Source organism: Chiloscyllium punctatum, chromosome 47 (genome assembly GCF_047496795.1).
Source record: "Chiloscyllium punctatum isolate Juve2018m chromosome 47, sChiPun1.3, whole genome shotgun sequence".
Taxonomy (NCBI): domain Eukaryota; kingdom Metazoa; phylum Chordata; class Chondrichthyes; order Orectolobiformes; family Hemiscylliidae; genus Chiloscyllium; species Chiloscyllium punctatum.
The window spans coordinates 13,199,531-13,216,496 of record NC_092785.1 but is presented as its reverse complement, the minus strand read 5'-3'; positions in this window follow the sequence as shown (position 1 = coordinate 13,216,496).

Below are 16,966 nucleotides of genomic sequence, written 5' to 3'. Positions count from 1 at the left end.
CTTCCCCATATCTCAGATTCTTGCTCATTCTCTCTCTGTCTGTCTCGCTCCGTGTCTCTCCTGTCTGTATTGCTCTTTCTCTCTCTCTTTATCTGGTTATCTGTCTGTCTCTCCATCTCCTTCTATGCCGAACTTTCTTTGACACGCTGTCAATCTCATTCTCTGTCTCTCCCCCTCTTTGCGCACTCTGTGTTATTTTCTCACATTCAACATGACAGACATTTGTGGTCTCAGTTTAGTACATGCTCACTTGCATGAGCTCACAACCCTTCACTCCCTATGTTCCGTGATTGTTTTCTCCCCAGGAGGTGATTTTGGAAAATACAAAACGTGCAGACACAGCTGGCAGGACCTTGATCAAACAATCATTGCATTTCTCTAAATGAATCTCCCTCCATCTCCTGAACATTCATAGTCTCCCTCTTTCTCTCTCTTTTCCCCTCTACCTGTGACAACTGTGTTCAACATTAAATTCCCTTTCAGCTTTTGTGGGTCCTTGTATGTCGCTGTTGGTTGTGCTCCATTGCTTTTGTGGGAATGTTACTGTATTTGTGTCCATGGTTTTTGTGCTTAGGTGTATCCCTGGGTGTGCCAGTGTGTGCGGTTGCATTTATGTGTGCTGCAAGTATTTCATTGATTTTACATTTCTGTGTTTATTTGTTTGGGCATGTTATTCAGTGGGCATGATAATGTTTCCGTGAATTTGAGTGTTTTAATGTGTCTGTTAATGTGCCTGTGTGTTTGTGAATCTGTGTGTTTTGCACATGTGTGTTTGCTGTGTTCTGCCTGTGTGAATGCAGTTTGTTCAGCTGTCAGGGTTACAATGTTATGGCTGTACGACTGTGATTCTGTGTGTTACTGTCATATTGTCATGATGGTTCTGCGACTCCTTGTGTGTTTGTCATTGAGTGTAGGTGTATTATTGTGGGATTGTGTGTGTGTTTTTGCCTGGCTGTGCTCCTGTTTACGTAGGTGACAGTGTTATTGAGATTGTGTTTGGCTGTCTGTATGTGTGCCGAGATCTTACTCTGCCTCAAGCAGGATCTTTCTCTGCCTGTCTGTGGGTACATCACTTTGTTTCTGAATGTCAATCAGTGCCTGTATGTGTTTACGTTTGTGGTTCTGTAACAACTCTTCAATGTGCTCATGCATGTATCTCAAAATGTTTTCGTCAGTTCTTGCACTTTGGGCTCAATTCGTAAAGTCTGTCCTCATGTCTAACCCTAAATGTGCAATTATCATTCTTGAAAATCTAACATGTACTTGCTCGAAGGGCAATATATCCTCCTGACAGTGTGATACTGGGATTGGCTCCCTGTACTCCCGGTGAGATCTAAGCAGGGCCATTCAAAGCTGCAGCATAACTTCTTCAGCTTTATGATAGATGAGCTACTCCCGATTTCGACAGCATTCATTGCCCTCTCCAGAGAGCAGTTAAGAGACCACCACATTGCTGTGGGTTGTGAGTCACATCTCGGCCAGACCAGGTAAAGATGGCGGTTTCCCGCCTGAAAGGCCGTGAACGAAACTCTACTTGTTGAATTATTTTTTTCCTCTTGGACATGGCTAAGGCAAAACGATTAATCAACGAATTGACCATTTCCCTGCTGACATCGACAGAGTCCCCTGCTGGCTTCCTTTTCGTATGGTCTGATCGACCTGCTTACTTAGTGGGTCTGGTTTTACACTTATAAAGAGATATACAAATTATTTTTGTAATACAGATCGATATACAACTTTACAAAAGCAGTCTTTCCCTTTCATATCCAGAGTAACCTTACAGTTCTGAAATATCTATATCCATGCACTAGCTTAAGATATGTTCGTGCTTGATGCGTATTCAATAGTGTTTATGCACTTGAAATGCACAGCTTGTCGAACTAGAGTTGGGGCTGTTTTCCTTCTCACTTGGTTCTGCTTCATTGTCCTACTGTTCTCTGGAGTGCATTTGGGAGCTCTCTGATTTGAATGGCTTCTTTCTCCTTTGATGTGGAGGTGCTGATATTGGACTGGAGTGGACAATGTCAGAAGTTACATGAAACCACGTTCTCGTCCAACAGGTATAATTGGAATCACAAGATTTCGCGTGAGCTCTGACAATTTAGTTAGTTATCCCCGACTTGTCCGGCTGCTGTGGCTTAGCAGTAGTTTGATGTAACAATTTAATTGGTATAATTTAAATTCAGCTTCTATTACAGGAAGGGTGTTACATGACACAGCATTCGATATTTAAATATCCCCTTTTACATGGACCGGTCTCAAAAGCATATCTACAGAAATTCTGTTTTTTTTATTCCATCCGAAAGCTTGTCGCAATATCTCATCAACAACCCCTCAATTATGAATCAAGGTGAAGGCTTACATATCTCTCTGAGTTGATTCAGTTTGACAGTGGATGCTGCAAGCTTGCTGGATTAATATCTCCGTTCCACTGTCGAATTAACAATGGTTCAATGTGATCAATCAAATCAATTATCTGGCGTACCTGTGTCTATCACACCAACACCACAGTCGACACCAGGATTTCTCTTACAGGTTCACAACTCTGCTGCCGTAGACACCAGTGATGCTGTCTACCTCCACCATCACCACAAAAAGCACGAGAAGACAATGATGAGTATGAGAATAAAGAAGATCAAAGGATATTACTGACGTGGTGCTGGAAATGAATCGAGCAAACAGCATGAACATGGCCTGCTCTGCCGCAAGGAACAGTACAGGAAAATGTACCAGGACGAGAACGTTTCAGCTGCAAGGTGACATGAGAGTGTCTGTAATTGCTTTCATTCAGATCCACTGACATCAAGCCAGTGTTCGTCACTTCCCATTGCCTCCTGCTGGCCAGCAAGGGAAGGTGGAGTCTGAATGTGAATCTGCCAAGCCCACAAAACAAAGAGGTGGTCAAAACGATAAGACTGGTTGGAGAAGAGTGAAGGTCCAATTTGAGTCTTCCTCAAATATCCTGGAAACAGTCAAGGTGTGCATCAAGAGGATCATTCGTTTCAAATGGCTTCTAACAATAGAGTAACAGGGAAAACTGGCGAATATCCACCAGAGCATGCAGAACCAACCCCGCTGTCCTCAAAGGGGCTCAATGTCACGGAGGAAACCCAGGTGATGAAGGGGCAGCAAGCCTTGCTCTTTTCTTTGGAAGCCTCTGAGATTATCTACCGGTCCAGGGTCCATAATGTGTAATGGAATGAGACGTACTCACTTTTGATCCTCAGAAGGAACAAATGGAGATCTCTGTGCTCAACCACCAGAAGGAAGAAGATGGCTCCCTAAGCTCATTCCAGTCTGACATCCTGAGGATCAACAATTGCTTTTATGCTGGACTCTATGATGCAAAGCCCACTGACACTGAGACATCCAATTAGTTTCTGTCCGCTATCGTAGAGGACTAAGACAGCAGCACAATAGAGAGGCTGCATCAGCTGTTATCTCTGGATGAACTGACCAAAGCCCTGCAATTCTTAAAAACGAGTAAATTTCCTAGAAGTGATGGCTCACCAGACAAGTTATGAGCAACTCTGTTAGATTTGTTTGGCGATTACCTGCTGGAAGTGAACGACAGCATGCTGCCGACAGGGAACTCCTGTGAATCCATAAGGGAAGTTATCACCCCTTCACCTATAATCACAATGTTTAGATGGATGACGAAGGACACATTTTACGCTGAATGCAGATAACGAAGGTCCGACTGAAGTCATCGCCAACCTGATCAGGTCCTCATTGTGATACGTGATTCACACTGACCAAACTGTTCTGTCTTGTGCAGAAAGACACCCGAGAACCTTGCACTACTTAAGGATATGCTCACCTATGGGCAGGACAGATCTGCTTCATCAAGCATGGACAAGGAAAAGGCCTTTGCCAAGATATCACACACCGACATGTGGGATGGGCTCTCTAAAGCGGTCTTTGGGAGGAAATCGGCAAATGAATCCAACTGCTGCGCACCAACATCGGCAGTGCAGCCTTAATCAATGGGTGGCAATCAGAAATCTTCTGGATCAGATCGGACGGACTACAAGTCCACAGCACTGACTACAAAATCTTCATCAGGGTGCTGTCTTCTCGCCTGGCTTCCGTGCGGGCCCACATGATTCACCCGGACCAGTCCTACATGGTCCCAGGCCAGATGATACACGACAACGTCCACCTGGTCTGGGACCTGATTCATTTCTGTCGACGGGCTGGTCTGTCGAGTGCCTTCCTGTCTCTCAACCAGGAGAAGGCGTTTGACAGGGTCAATCACGAGTACCTGCTAGCGGCACTGCGGGCATTCGGGTTCGGGACTTTGTTTGTCGACCTGATTCGAATTTTGTACGCCGCAGCAGAGTGTCTGGTAAAAGTTAAGTGGTCCCTGACGGAACCCCTTCTTTTCGGGAGACGAGTACTTCAAGGCTGCCCCCGTCCGGCCAGCTGTATTCCCTGTGCATGGAGCCTTTCATGAGCCACTTGCAGAGGAGGTTGTCAGGGCTGGTTCTGCACGGCGCGCACGGGGGGTGTCATCTCGGCCTACGCCGATGACATGCTCCACACTTTCACCGACCCGGCTGACCTGGGGAGGATGCACGAGTGCCAGGCCATGTACTCAGCAGCATTTTCCACCAGGATCAACTGGGCCAGATGTTCCGGACTACTGGTCGAACCGTGGCGTGTGGACTCTCTGGCTGAGGAGTTACGAGGGTTCAGCTGGAGTGTCACCCATCTCCTCTGCATTGCAGTCTTCCTCAGCCTGGCTGAGGAATCCTGGCCGACAAATGGCAGGAACTGGAGGCCAAAGTCTCAGCTCGCCTTGGCCGCTGGGCAGGACTGCTCCGAGTGGTATCTTACAGGAGTCGAATGCTGGTCAAAAACCAGCTGGTGTCCGCCATGATGTGGTACTGGCTGGTCACTTTGGTACCTCCTCCTGGCTTTGTCGCTGACATCCAGAAAACGTTGCTCGACTTCTTCTGTAACAAAAAGATGCACTGGGGCGCTGCACAGGTCCTGAGTCTCCCTATTGAGAAGGGCGGTCAGTCGCTGGTGTGCATCCGCACCCAGGTCGCGTTGTTCTGCCTTCAGAACTTGCAGCGATACCTTTACATCGAGCCTCCTCCTACGTGGTGCACCCTGGCGATGTATTTTTTTCCGCCAGGTGTGTAACCTCAACTACGACACGTAGCTCCTGCTCATCAACCGTGATAGTTTGGATGTCGCCCTCAAGACGCTGCCTGTCTTTTACCAGGACATGATCACTGCCTGGAATGGTCGAACTTCGCCGTGCCTACCCTCCGGCAGAAATAGCGGATGTCGTCAGGGAGCCGTTTCACAGGAATCCGCACCTCCATACTCACGGGTTCGAGTAGCTGTCCGACGGGAGGGCCATGGTGGTGAGGGTGAGCAGGGTCGGGGATGTGCTGGGTGCCGGGGGCCTGGGCTGTACGCTGACGCAGGACAATTCGAGCAGGGCAGCGGTAGCCGTCCGGTACGTGGCCAGAGCCATCCGACGCCTTAAAACGGCGGTGCTTGGACCCGACGTAGTGCACCAGTTGGAGAACCCTCACGTGTGCGATGGGATCTCGTCCACGCTCACCCCATCCCGAACGGAATTTCACATTGGCCCCAAGATCCTGTACTTCCCACGCGACCCTGTGTCCCACAACCTGAGCCACCTCCGGAATTTTAATTTTGTTCCCTTTCAGGGGGTAAAATGGCGGGCCCTGTATAGACTGCTGCTGCACACCGTCCACCTCATCCCGTCATCCACCGTCCGGACAAGCCTTGGAGTGCCCATTTGCGACCGGATGGTCGGAATCTCCAGTGGAGCGCTCTCTACGCGGGATTCCTCCCCCTTTCTCTCGGGGATCTGGGGTGGAGAGTGCTGCACGCAGCGTTCCCGTGCAACCACAGATTGCGGTGCTTCATGGACGTCAAACCCAACTGCTTGTTCTGTGGCACTGTGGAGTCCGTGGACCACGTGTATATTGGGTGTGGACGTTTGAACTCCCTTTTTGATTTTCTTAAAAACCTCCTCCTCTGCTTTTGATTCCACTTCAGTCCGACTCTCCTGATCTTCGGGCACCCGGTGCGGAGGAGGGAGGGCAGGTCTGAAGACCTCCTCGTGGGTCTACTCCTGGGCCTGGCCAAACTGGCCATAAACAGGTCCAAGCAGCGGGCCGTGCAGTGGGTCGTTAGGGCCGACTGCCTGCTCCTCTTCTGCGGTTACGTTAGGGCCCGGGTGTCCTTGGAGAAGGAGCACGCAGTGTCCACCAACACCCTGGAGTTTTTTCAAGGAGAGGTGGGCGCCGCAAGGAATGGAGTGCATTATTTCACCCTCCAACTCTATATTGATTTATTCTCTGCCCTCCCCTTCACTGTTTGATCACACAGCATTGCCCTTTGATGTGAAGGGCACTGCTTGTCAATGGCCACCCGGGTGGTCTCCTATCTTCCTCGTGGTAGAAATTTGAATAAAGATTGTGTCTTTGTGTCTTTCACTGTGTCTCACACCTACACAAACAGCATGGGAGCTGGGGAAAAAATCAGCACGAGGGAAATAAAGTAAACTGGAGTGTCAGCGATTTTGCAAAAAAACGAAAGAAAAAATAAATAAATAGGAGTGTCAAGGGTTCTGTTCACTCTGAGAGCTGGCTCTGTCGGAGGTGGACCAGTATCAAGAACTGCCCATGTGTGAATAAATGGTAACTTGGTGATGGCATGCTGGCCTCTATGGAGTTGTTTCTTTCATACCTTATAACAAGCACTGCCTAATTCAAGCACGAATTAAAAAGAAAAAAAGAATAACCAGGGTTTCCTCCCCTTCCCTGTTTGATCACACAGCATTGCCCTTTGATGTGAAGGGCACTGCTTGTCACTGGTCACTCGGGTGTTTCTTTCCTTCCTGGTGGTGTAAAGTGAATAAAGATTCGTGCACCTTGTGTAATTCACTGTGTCTCACACATGTGCACACACAACATGGGGGCTGGGGAAAAGTAAACCCGACTGCAGTTAGCGCAAGGTTTAAGAAAAAAAAAATTTAAAAAAGGGAAAACTGGACTTCTGCTCACTCGGAACAAGCTTTGTGTTAACTGGGTCAATGTCATTACTGTGCAATACAAACACAGTTGACTTGATGACGGGTAAACAGCATTTGTGAAAGGGGAGAGGATTTAATGCAAAGTAATAAGGGTAGTGTTGATTACAGGGTAGTAGGGCTAGCATTTCATTAACAGGGAAGCGAGGGTGGAAGGACAGTGTAACAGAGAAGGGACAAAAGCGAGAGTCACGAAAAGAGAGTTGAATACATGATAGCAGTAAGAGGGGTAAACACGGGTAAAAAGAGATGATTAAAGACAGAGTGGACAGGGTAGATTAATGAGACAAGACTTCCATTTCACAATGCCATCCTGAGTCTGATTGCACCTCTGCGATGAATCATTCCTCATCTTCCTGTTTCCAATTTCAACCCCAGTGCCCGTCACCTGAGCGACAAGATTGTTAAACTACAAAAGGTGTCTATTCCTGTCTGGCAAACAGAACCATGGCCAAGACATGGCTTACGAGGGGAGTTAGAGGTAGTATTCGATGCAAAAAAGGAAGGGCTGTAAGGACTGGTGGCACTTAAAAAGTCAGCAAAGGAGGGTCAAGTGTTTCATTCAGAAGGGGAAAATAGCATATGAGATTAAGGTTGCAGAGGGCATAACCACGTATAAGTTTCCATATAAGTGTCATAAAGAAAACAAAATGGTGAAATCTGACAGAAGCCCCTTTCAGTCACATGCAGGCAAATTTAAACGGGGGAGAATGGAAATTGCTGAAAAAGTAAATGAATTCTTTGTGTCACGGAGTCATAGAGACATACAGAACTGAAACAATCCTATTTTCCATGAAATTCGTGAGTCCGTAAGAAGCCTCACCAACGTCTACAGGTACATTTGTGAGAGAATTCGTTCTGGGCTCCCAACAGCATAGTACGGGAACTGCTCCACCCAGGACCATAAGAAACTACACAAGGTTGTATGCACAGCCGAGTCCACCATGGAAATCAAGCTTCCAAGCATGGATTCCTTTTACGCAGCCCACTGCGATGGAAAGGTTGTAACCATCATAAAAGACCGTCCACAACTCGGTAATGCTCTCCGACAACGTCTTTCGTCATGCAGAAATACAGAGGCCTGAGCATGCGCAACAGCAGATTCATAAACAGCTTCTTCTGGAATGTTATTAGACTATTGAATCGACTATCCTGCCTCAAGTAATGCTGATCTTCCAAATGTTGATTCTGCTGTACACACTGTGAAATGTAACCTGAATGCCTCTGTCTAAATCTTTTGTTCTGAACACCCTCACATCCGATGATCTGCTTGTACTGCTCATAAACAAAACTTTTCGCTGTACTTTGGTGCAATTGATAATAAATCCATCAAATGAAATCAAATCAAACTTATTCTGCAAACCAGCTATCCAAAGGAATCCAGTCCCATTTACCAGCATTTGTCTCGAGACCCTGTAAACCACTACGGTTGCTCATTCACATGCCTTTTAAATATTGGAATTGTACCAGCCTCCACCACTGCGTCTGACAGTTCAATCCAAGCATGTGTGAAAAAGATGCCTGCTGGGTCCATTTTAAAACGTTCCTCTCTAACATAAACTTATTATCTGTAGTTTTGGACTCCATTATGCTGGGGAAACGTCCTTGGCTATTTCCCCTATCTCTGACCCTCATGATTTATAATCTTTGACATGGTGACACCTCAACATCTGACGCTGTGGCGAAAAGAACCTCAGACTATTCATACTCTCCCTTTCGCTGAAACACTCCAAGACTGGCAATATTCTTATACTTTCATGGAGTTAGCATGTGTAAATGCATGCAGAAAGTTTTCTCCACAACCCCACCATTCTACAATTCCAAGGGATGAGGGAAGTCTGTTGACCAGTTTCACTGCTGAATGCAGATTACACAATCGTTTCTAAGGTCATCGCCAACCACTGCTCTGGAAGTGGTGATGATGCCGATCAACCTGCGCTTTACTCAACAGAATGATCTCTGAAAGCCTCACTCTCCTCAGGGACACTATCGTGGGAAACTGGGCCTGGTGGACGCCAACTTCATCGGCCTGGAGCAGGGGCACGCTTTTCACAGGATATCGCACAATTACATGTGGAATGTATTCTCCAAGTCGGCTTTGGGGAGGGAATCCACATTTTGATCTCACAACTCTCCACCAACAAGTGCGGTCTCAATAAATGGTTCAAAATCACAAAGCTTCCTGATAAGATTGGGATTCAAGCGATGCTTCCCACTCTTTCCTTTTCTGTTTTATTGTTGCACAAGGGAGGGGTGAATTATTGTAATTCATTCAGGCATTGCTTACTGTTTCACCATTGCCAATCAACTTACTACATTTTTAAATAAGATTGCTTTATCATTCATTGCCGATTTCTGCACCAAGCCTTCATTGTTCTCTTTATTTCAATTGAGGAATCACGTTTCAGCTTAATTTCTTCATTCTCCACCTGATTAATTAATTCAAGATTTTATGGTCACTGATCGCCAGTACACTGATATTGTTCAATAATGCTAACTCATTGTGTCCGTAATTCTTGTGGAAAGCGTCAGAAATCATTGCATTCTTACATCTGCGCTCTTGTGTCAGTTCAATGCTGCGAGATGTAATAAAATAATCCTTCAAGAATGCATTGTGGCCGGTTGCAAACAGTTCAAGATACTGACGTACTCTTGCAATCTGTTTTTGAAAAAAAAACATCATGCATCATCAAAAAGGCGAAATGGAAAAGGTGGGGTTTCGACAGAAACTGCATCACGTCATGCATATATTATTGAGGATCTCCCAAAACTCAAAAGTAATGCTTGAGAAAGAACCCTGTACCTGAATGTGTGAGATGCAGAAGTGGAGTGTTTGATCCTGAAGGCCAGGATTCAGAACCAGAATGACATTACAGATCTAGGATGTGATTCAGCTGCTTTCCTTTCTTACTCAAGATTGTCTACCTCCCGTGGTAGCTTCCACAATAATGGCCGGCATATTGCTCCAGAACGTTAACAATCACCATCCAACGAAAAAGAAACCGATGTTTCCAATGTGTTTAGATCACAACAGTCCAAGACACCTCACCAACAAGCAAAACGTCCAAAGCCTTTCTTCCCAGCACCAAAGTTTACAAGCGCAGGAGACTGACTGTAATGCAGAGTTACATTGTACTTTGCTCAGAAACTGCATGAATTAATGTTAAACTCTGTGATTTCACTTTTTTAGTTTACAATCAGTCGAAACATTACGACAAAGACAGAGAACACGGGGGCTAACACCGTCAAAATTTTGTAGCTAACACCCATTGTTACAGTTAACCAGAGAATGCAACTTTAAAACAAAGGTTTTGTGATTTATACATGAAAGAAGTGAAAGTATCACAGTGTTCTAACAGATGAAAGCCACAATAAATTATTAAGGTTTTTTTCAGTGTATGATGTCAGTAACATCACACTGTAAACATTTGCTGTAAATTCTGTGTCTTAAAATTGTGTTCTCCAAAACCGCCTGATGAAGGAGCAGCTCTCAGAAAGTTAGTGCTTCCAATTAACCCTGTTCGGTTACAATCTGGTGTTGTGTGATTTTTAACTTTCTGTGTGTGTGTACATGTGTGTATCTACGTGGGTGTAGGGGGGCGGGGTTTCTGTTTCCTGCTGGTTGTGGTTAACTCTCTGTATTATCATGACACTCGCTCTCCTTTACAATGACAATTGAAGTCTTCAGTGGGTCACGGTGCACTGCTTTTTCTCAATACAGTATTTATGGGGACAGGAAAAGATGTAAATATCAGTATCTTTACCCCAGGAACCTTGAAAGCTGAGCTGTTATTTCAATTCAAAGACCTAAGTCTTATGAACTAAGCAAGGGAGGGAATTCTCAGTGAAATGCAGGACAGCAGCTCTTTTCTCCATGTTTGAACCAAGGCTATAATATATTATTATCGTTTGAGGTTAGAGCTGTTTGTGTACATTTACAAATATTGTTAGAAATTGGATCATTAGACCACACGATGTAAGAGCAGAATCAGGCCGTTTAGGCCATCCAGTCAGCTCTGTAATTTAATCATGAATGATCTGTTTGTCAATCCCACTCTCCCCTTAACCAAAGGCCGCATTCCAAATCCCATGTATCTCTGTTTTAAACCACTTGATGGCCTCGCCTCCACAGCTCGCTGCGTCAATGATTTCCATCGATTCACCACTCTTTGGTTGAAGAAATTCATCCTCATCTATGTTCCAAATTTTGTCCCTTCACTCAGGTCCTAGTCTCTCCTACATGTGGAAACAGCTTACACGCAGAAGCTGAAATGAAAAGACCATGCACAAATGGAGGTCCTATGTTGGTCTGAGGCTGTGGAAGACAGTCTCCAGGACTGCTAGGAATCAGTGGTTTTGACCGTGTTTATGTATCGGCAGAATACCTGGATGATTATGACACCAACGTCATAGACTTCATTACCTAATGCATGGAGGACTGCATGCCAAATAAGTTAATCCGAGTATTTCCCAATCGTGGACCTTGGATGAACCAAGAAATACACTCCCGCCTAAATACCAGATGGGCACAATTTAAGGCAGACAACACCGACTAACGCAGAGAATCCATATATGACCACCAAAATGGAGTGACTACTGGATCAAGTTCAAAGCTAATGCGACCAACCAGACACCAATCGCCCATAGCACGGCCTAAACAACATTACGGATACGAAATGATGCAGAGCAAGATAGCAGATAAAGACATATCCCTCCCTGACAAAATCAGTGCTTTCTATGCTTGGTTTGTGATGAATGCCAGCGTTGCAGTGACCCCGGCCCTAACATCCCCTGACACTCCTGTTCTTTTGGTCACCACCTCAGATGTCCGATCAGTCTTTCTGAGAGACCACCCGATGAAAGCAGTGGGCATATACGGAATCAGAAGGTGAGCACAGAGATGCTGTGTGAACAAACTGGTGGAGTATTCACGACATCTTCAAACTCTCCCTCCAACAAGACGAAATCCCCACGTGCTTCAAGAATAGCATGACTATCCCTACACCGAAGAAAGCGCATGCAATGTTTCAACTTGCCTTCCACCTATTTTTGTTTCATCTGCAAATTAGGCAAAAGGACATTCCCTTTCTTTATTCAAGTTATTCAAAAATAGAGTATTTGGAGAAAGCGATGACTGCAGATACTGGAGTTCAGAGTGGACCGCGTGGTGCTGGAAAAGCACAGTAAGTCACGCAGCATCCAAGGTGCAGGAGAATCGACGTTTTGGCAGAAGCTGTTCATCATGGACGATGAAGGACTTCTGACTGAAACATGATTCTCCTGCTCCAGGTGCTGCCTGACCTGGTGTGCTTTTCCAGCACAACACTCTTGATATAAATACAGTTTTATATTTTATAATGTATAATCTATGTTATGTAATGTTGCATGCTGAAGCTGATTGGGTCTGTACAAATATTGTTGCGTATTAGAGTTGATTGCGTTTACACGTTCGTATCATTGTTCAAAGGAACTTTTTGTGTTAATGTAAAAATATTATATTGCGTTGGATCTGTTCCAATGCACATATAAATGTTGCCGTCTATCAGAGCTGCTCATGTTTATATGTAAATACTGTTGTTTCTTGGAACTGTTTCTATTCATGCATCAATATAGTATTGTTCATGATGATGTTGTGTCTCAATCTTACCCATTAGTAATACAGTGTCTGACCGTGTGGGGCTGATGCAAAGCTCCTCCAGGACCTTGGAATGGATCTGCAGTCACAGCACCAGCCAGAGCAGTGGAAGTACAGAGAAGCGATGGTTATGTGTTAGCAGGTGTGAGGAATGATTACGCAGGACACCGAGGTCTAGTTATTGTTGGGCGGACCTCATGTTCTGGAAGGGGTGGTGACAATAATTGAAGATCACCGGGGACAGACAGTGTGTTAAATAAAGATACAGCGAACTTTGAATATTGTAGCAGACAGAGAATTCAATTGAGAAGAATGGGGAGACGATTAAATGAACATGAGGGCAAGTTGAGAAGAATAAGGAGAGAGCAATATACAGGGGAATGGGGGAATGTTAAAGACAGAAGAAGAAGAGGAATTTGACAGAAAATGACAGGGTAGAAATGTGTCGGCAGAAACAGTGTTGACTACAGGGGTCCAGGGAGAGGGTAAGTACAGGGGCATCTGGGAAAAAAATGTGTTCAGCTAGATGGCTCAAATTGAATGAGTTCCCTGACGGGGGCTCTAAACCTATTACCATCAGGGGGTATTGGCTGTCAGATACAAACAGGAACATTGGGGATTCTGCTCACTCAAGGAAGCAGTTTTGTGGAAGCTGGGTCAGTTACAGATACTACGTCAGCGAAGATGCAGTGACTTGATGACGGATTCCTGGCCTCTGTGACACGTGAGTGGATTAATTACAGAGTAGTATAGAACAGAGGTGATTACAGGGGAGCCGTGTGAGAATTCTGTTAAGAGGAAGATGGAGAACAGTTATTACAGCGTAATTGAGAATGAACTCCTCGAGTGCTATGAGGAGAAGGTTGAATACAGGATAGCAGGGATAGGGGAAACACAGGGGAAAAAAAGACGTGTACACACAGAGCGCAGAGGATTAAATGAAGACTAATAGTATGTGAGTTAATTGGAGAGCAATGTGCAGAAAGTTGAATGCAACGAGAGGACTAAAGATTGTAATGTGTGCAATTTAAATAAAATTGTGGAGTGCAGAGTAATTGTAAGAAGATGAAATGTAAAGTAACAGTGACAGGATTGAATAGAGAGGAATAGGACGAAGGTTAAATATAGTGGAAGAGAGAAATGGTTAATTACAAGGGAATAGAGAGAATCAAACGCAGAATAATATTGGGGCAATTAAAGATGAATTGGGAGGATTAAATGCAGCCTAATAGGAAGAGGTTTAAATACAGGGGAGTGGATATAGAGGAGTGAATTCAGATAATGGCTTAAATACAGTTCAAGAGAGAGAGAGTGAGAAGGTGAAAGACAGAGTATCCGGGAGAGAATTAAACACCGGTGGAAGAGATTGGATTGCATAGAGAATAAGAGAGTTGTTTAACTACTGTGGATTAGGTAAAGGATTAAATATTACTCAACAGAAATTTTTTCCTGTTTTAGTTATTGTTGGTGAAAATGGGCATAGCCTTCCAATTAGCTTCCAATAAACGTTCTGATTTCTTCAGAATTCCAAACCACAACATTAAGTCACTCCTTTCATCTGCACAATTACTGCCCTCCTACACTGCATTGTCTCACAAGATCACCTTTCTCCACATCACTGACTACTCAGTCTTGGCACCTCACACAAAACCTACTCCTCACACCTCCCTTTCCCACCTGCTCTCTATTTTTTTTAGAGCAGTGTGGACTAATGTAATTCCCTTCTGGTCTTGTACTCACATGAGAGGGACTGAATGGCATTCTATTGTTTCTCTTTACACACTCAAAATGAGCTGAACTACCTCCTCCACTTCCTCAGTATCATTCCCAAACGGGGCTTTTTAAAATTAATTCATGGGAATGAAGCAGTCACTGGTCAGAGCCAACATGTTCTTGCCAATCATTAATTGCCTAGAGGACAGATGAGTGACAAACACATTGTTGTGTGCCTGGAATCATTGTCGTCCTGACAAAATGAGAATGGTAATTTTTCTCTGTAAAGGACACGAATCAACCGACAATCGGACTTTTGGTCATTAGACTCCTCAATTCCAGAGTTTTATTGAATTCAACTGTCACCATCCGACATATAGTAGCATTTGAATCCGTTTCCCCAGAACATTACCTGGATCTCTGGATTGACAGTCCGGTGATAATTCCAATATGACACTGCGTCCACATGCTGAATGGCTTCCTTCTATGTAACATGCTGGAGTTGGGGCTGAACAAAACCAAAAGAACTGTGGATGCGATAAATCAGCAAGAAAAGCCGAACTTGCTGGGAAAAAAAATTCAGCACGTCTGCCAGCAATTGCGTCGAGAATACAGAGCTGAATGCCCTCCTGCTCCAGTACTTTAGGCTGGAGAAGGGGATGAATGGCCTCCTCCAGTTCCTGTGGTACACGCAAGCGAAGGAGTTGAATCGTCTCCACTTATTCTATTGTTACTGGGTGTGTCTATGACAGCAGCACACTCATTGAAAACTGAGCAATGCTTTATCTATTGAATTAAAAACAAAATCCGTCAGTGAAGTGTTCAATTCTCTGGCTAATTGTTCGAAAATTGAACAATATTTTAGATAACGGCTGCTTGCAGTATTCCAAATATTTCAGCTAATCGCTGTCCATTAGTGGGATCTTTCGACACACATTTTATACTGTAAACCAGTGAAGGAGGCAGAGAAATAGCAGATAATGTAAGAAGTGAGAAACCATTAAACTTTCTGGACAAGAGATATGCTGTAAATTAAATTACCTAATTCAGGAGGTGACATAAGAACATCAAGGCTTGGAGATGTACACTTTATTTCTCTGGAAAGTGTCTGGGCAGTTTGAACAGGCTTGAAAAAAAAACTGTACAAAGTCGAGAATGAATACAAAGTTAAGGAAAATATTATTAAATCTTTACAATTCATTGTTTCAGACACAGTTGGGGGGGACACCGATCAAATCTGAACTCTTGAAAAGTGAATGGATTGTGATGGGTTGAAATGTAGCTCTGCCCACTTCTCAACGCTACTCCTTTTGGAAGGAAGTCAATGCCTTTGATAAGCTCTGGGCTAATAGTCATAGGAACGTAGAAAAAGGTCAATCAGCCCCCGCGAGCGAGTTCGACCATGCAATGGTTGATTTGCAGCAGAACGCCATGCACCTCTATTTGTATCTTTCCCTTAATACCTACGTTTAACAAAAATGAAAATCCACCTCGGAATTAAAATGAACACCTAATCCACAGTCGTTTGTCGTAAAGATTTCCAAAAACCCTCTCTGTGTGCAAATGCTTCCTAACATTACTCGTGATCACACAGGCCTTAATTTGCAGCCTTTGTAAATTTGTGCTTGAATCCCCAACCAATGGAAACAGTTTACCTTCATCCACCCTGTCTTCAATTTCGACAGAAACAAGGCCACATTTGTCCGGCCTCTCCTTATAACTAAACCCCTAAAGTTAAGCTCTCATTCTTGCAAAGCTGTACTATACTCCCTCCCATTGTATGCCATTGTATCCAAACTAAGGTGAGGTTGCTGTATCTATTCACAGGACACCAAGTGAGATCTAACCAGGGATTTGTTTCATTGCAGCCGTAACATTTGTGGTATTTTGTGAGATGACAGCATCACTGGTCAAAACAGCATTTATTGCCAATTCTTGGCAGTTCAGAGTCAACCATGTTGCAGTCGGTCTGAAGTCACGGACAGGCCAGATCAAGTAAGGATTCCATTTTCTTTCCTTAAACGACATGAGTGAAATTTTACTTTTTGGTTTTCCACCTGAAAAATTCTAAGGCGAAAGGATAAATCGTTGTGTAGGCCATTTCCCTGTAGAAATTCAGAATTTCACCTGTCAGTTTTGTTCTCATATGGTCTGGTCGATCTGCTCACTTCGTGGGCCTCGTCATACACGATTAACGAGACGTGGTTTATTATCTTTGATATACAGGTTCGATAAATATTCAGCTTTACAAATTCAATTTTTGCCTCTAAAAGCCCGGGTAATTTTTCAGTTCTGAAATGTCTTTGCCCAGGCACGAGGTTAGAATCCTTGATTAGGGCTTGTTGAATTGGAGTTGTAACTGTTCCTCCCACTCCAAAGGTCCCTGCTTCTTTGTCCTGAGATTCTCTGCAGTGTGTGTGGTAACACTATGATTTGAGCTGCCTTTTTTTTAGCTATGATGCGAAGGTGTCTGCATTGAAATGGGGAGACAATGTCAGAGGTCACACGATACCAAGCTATTATTAAACAGGTCCAGT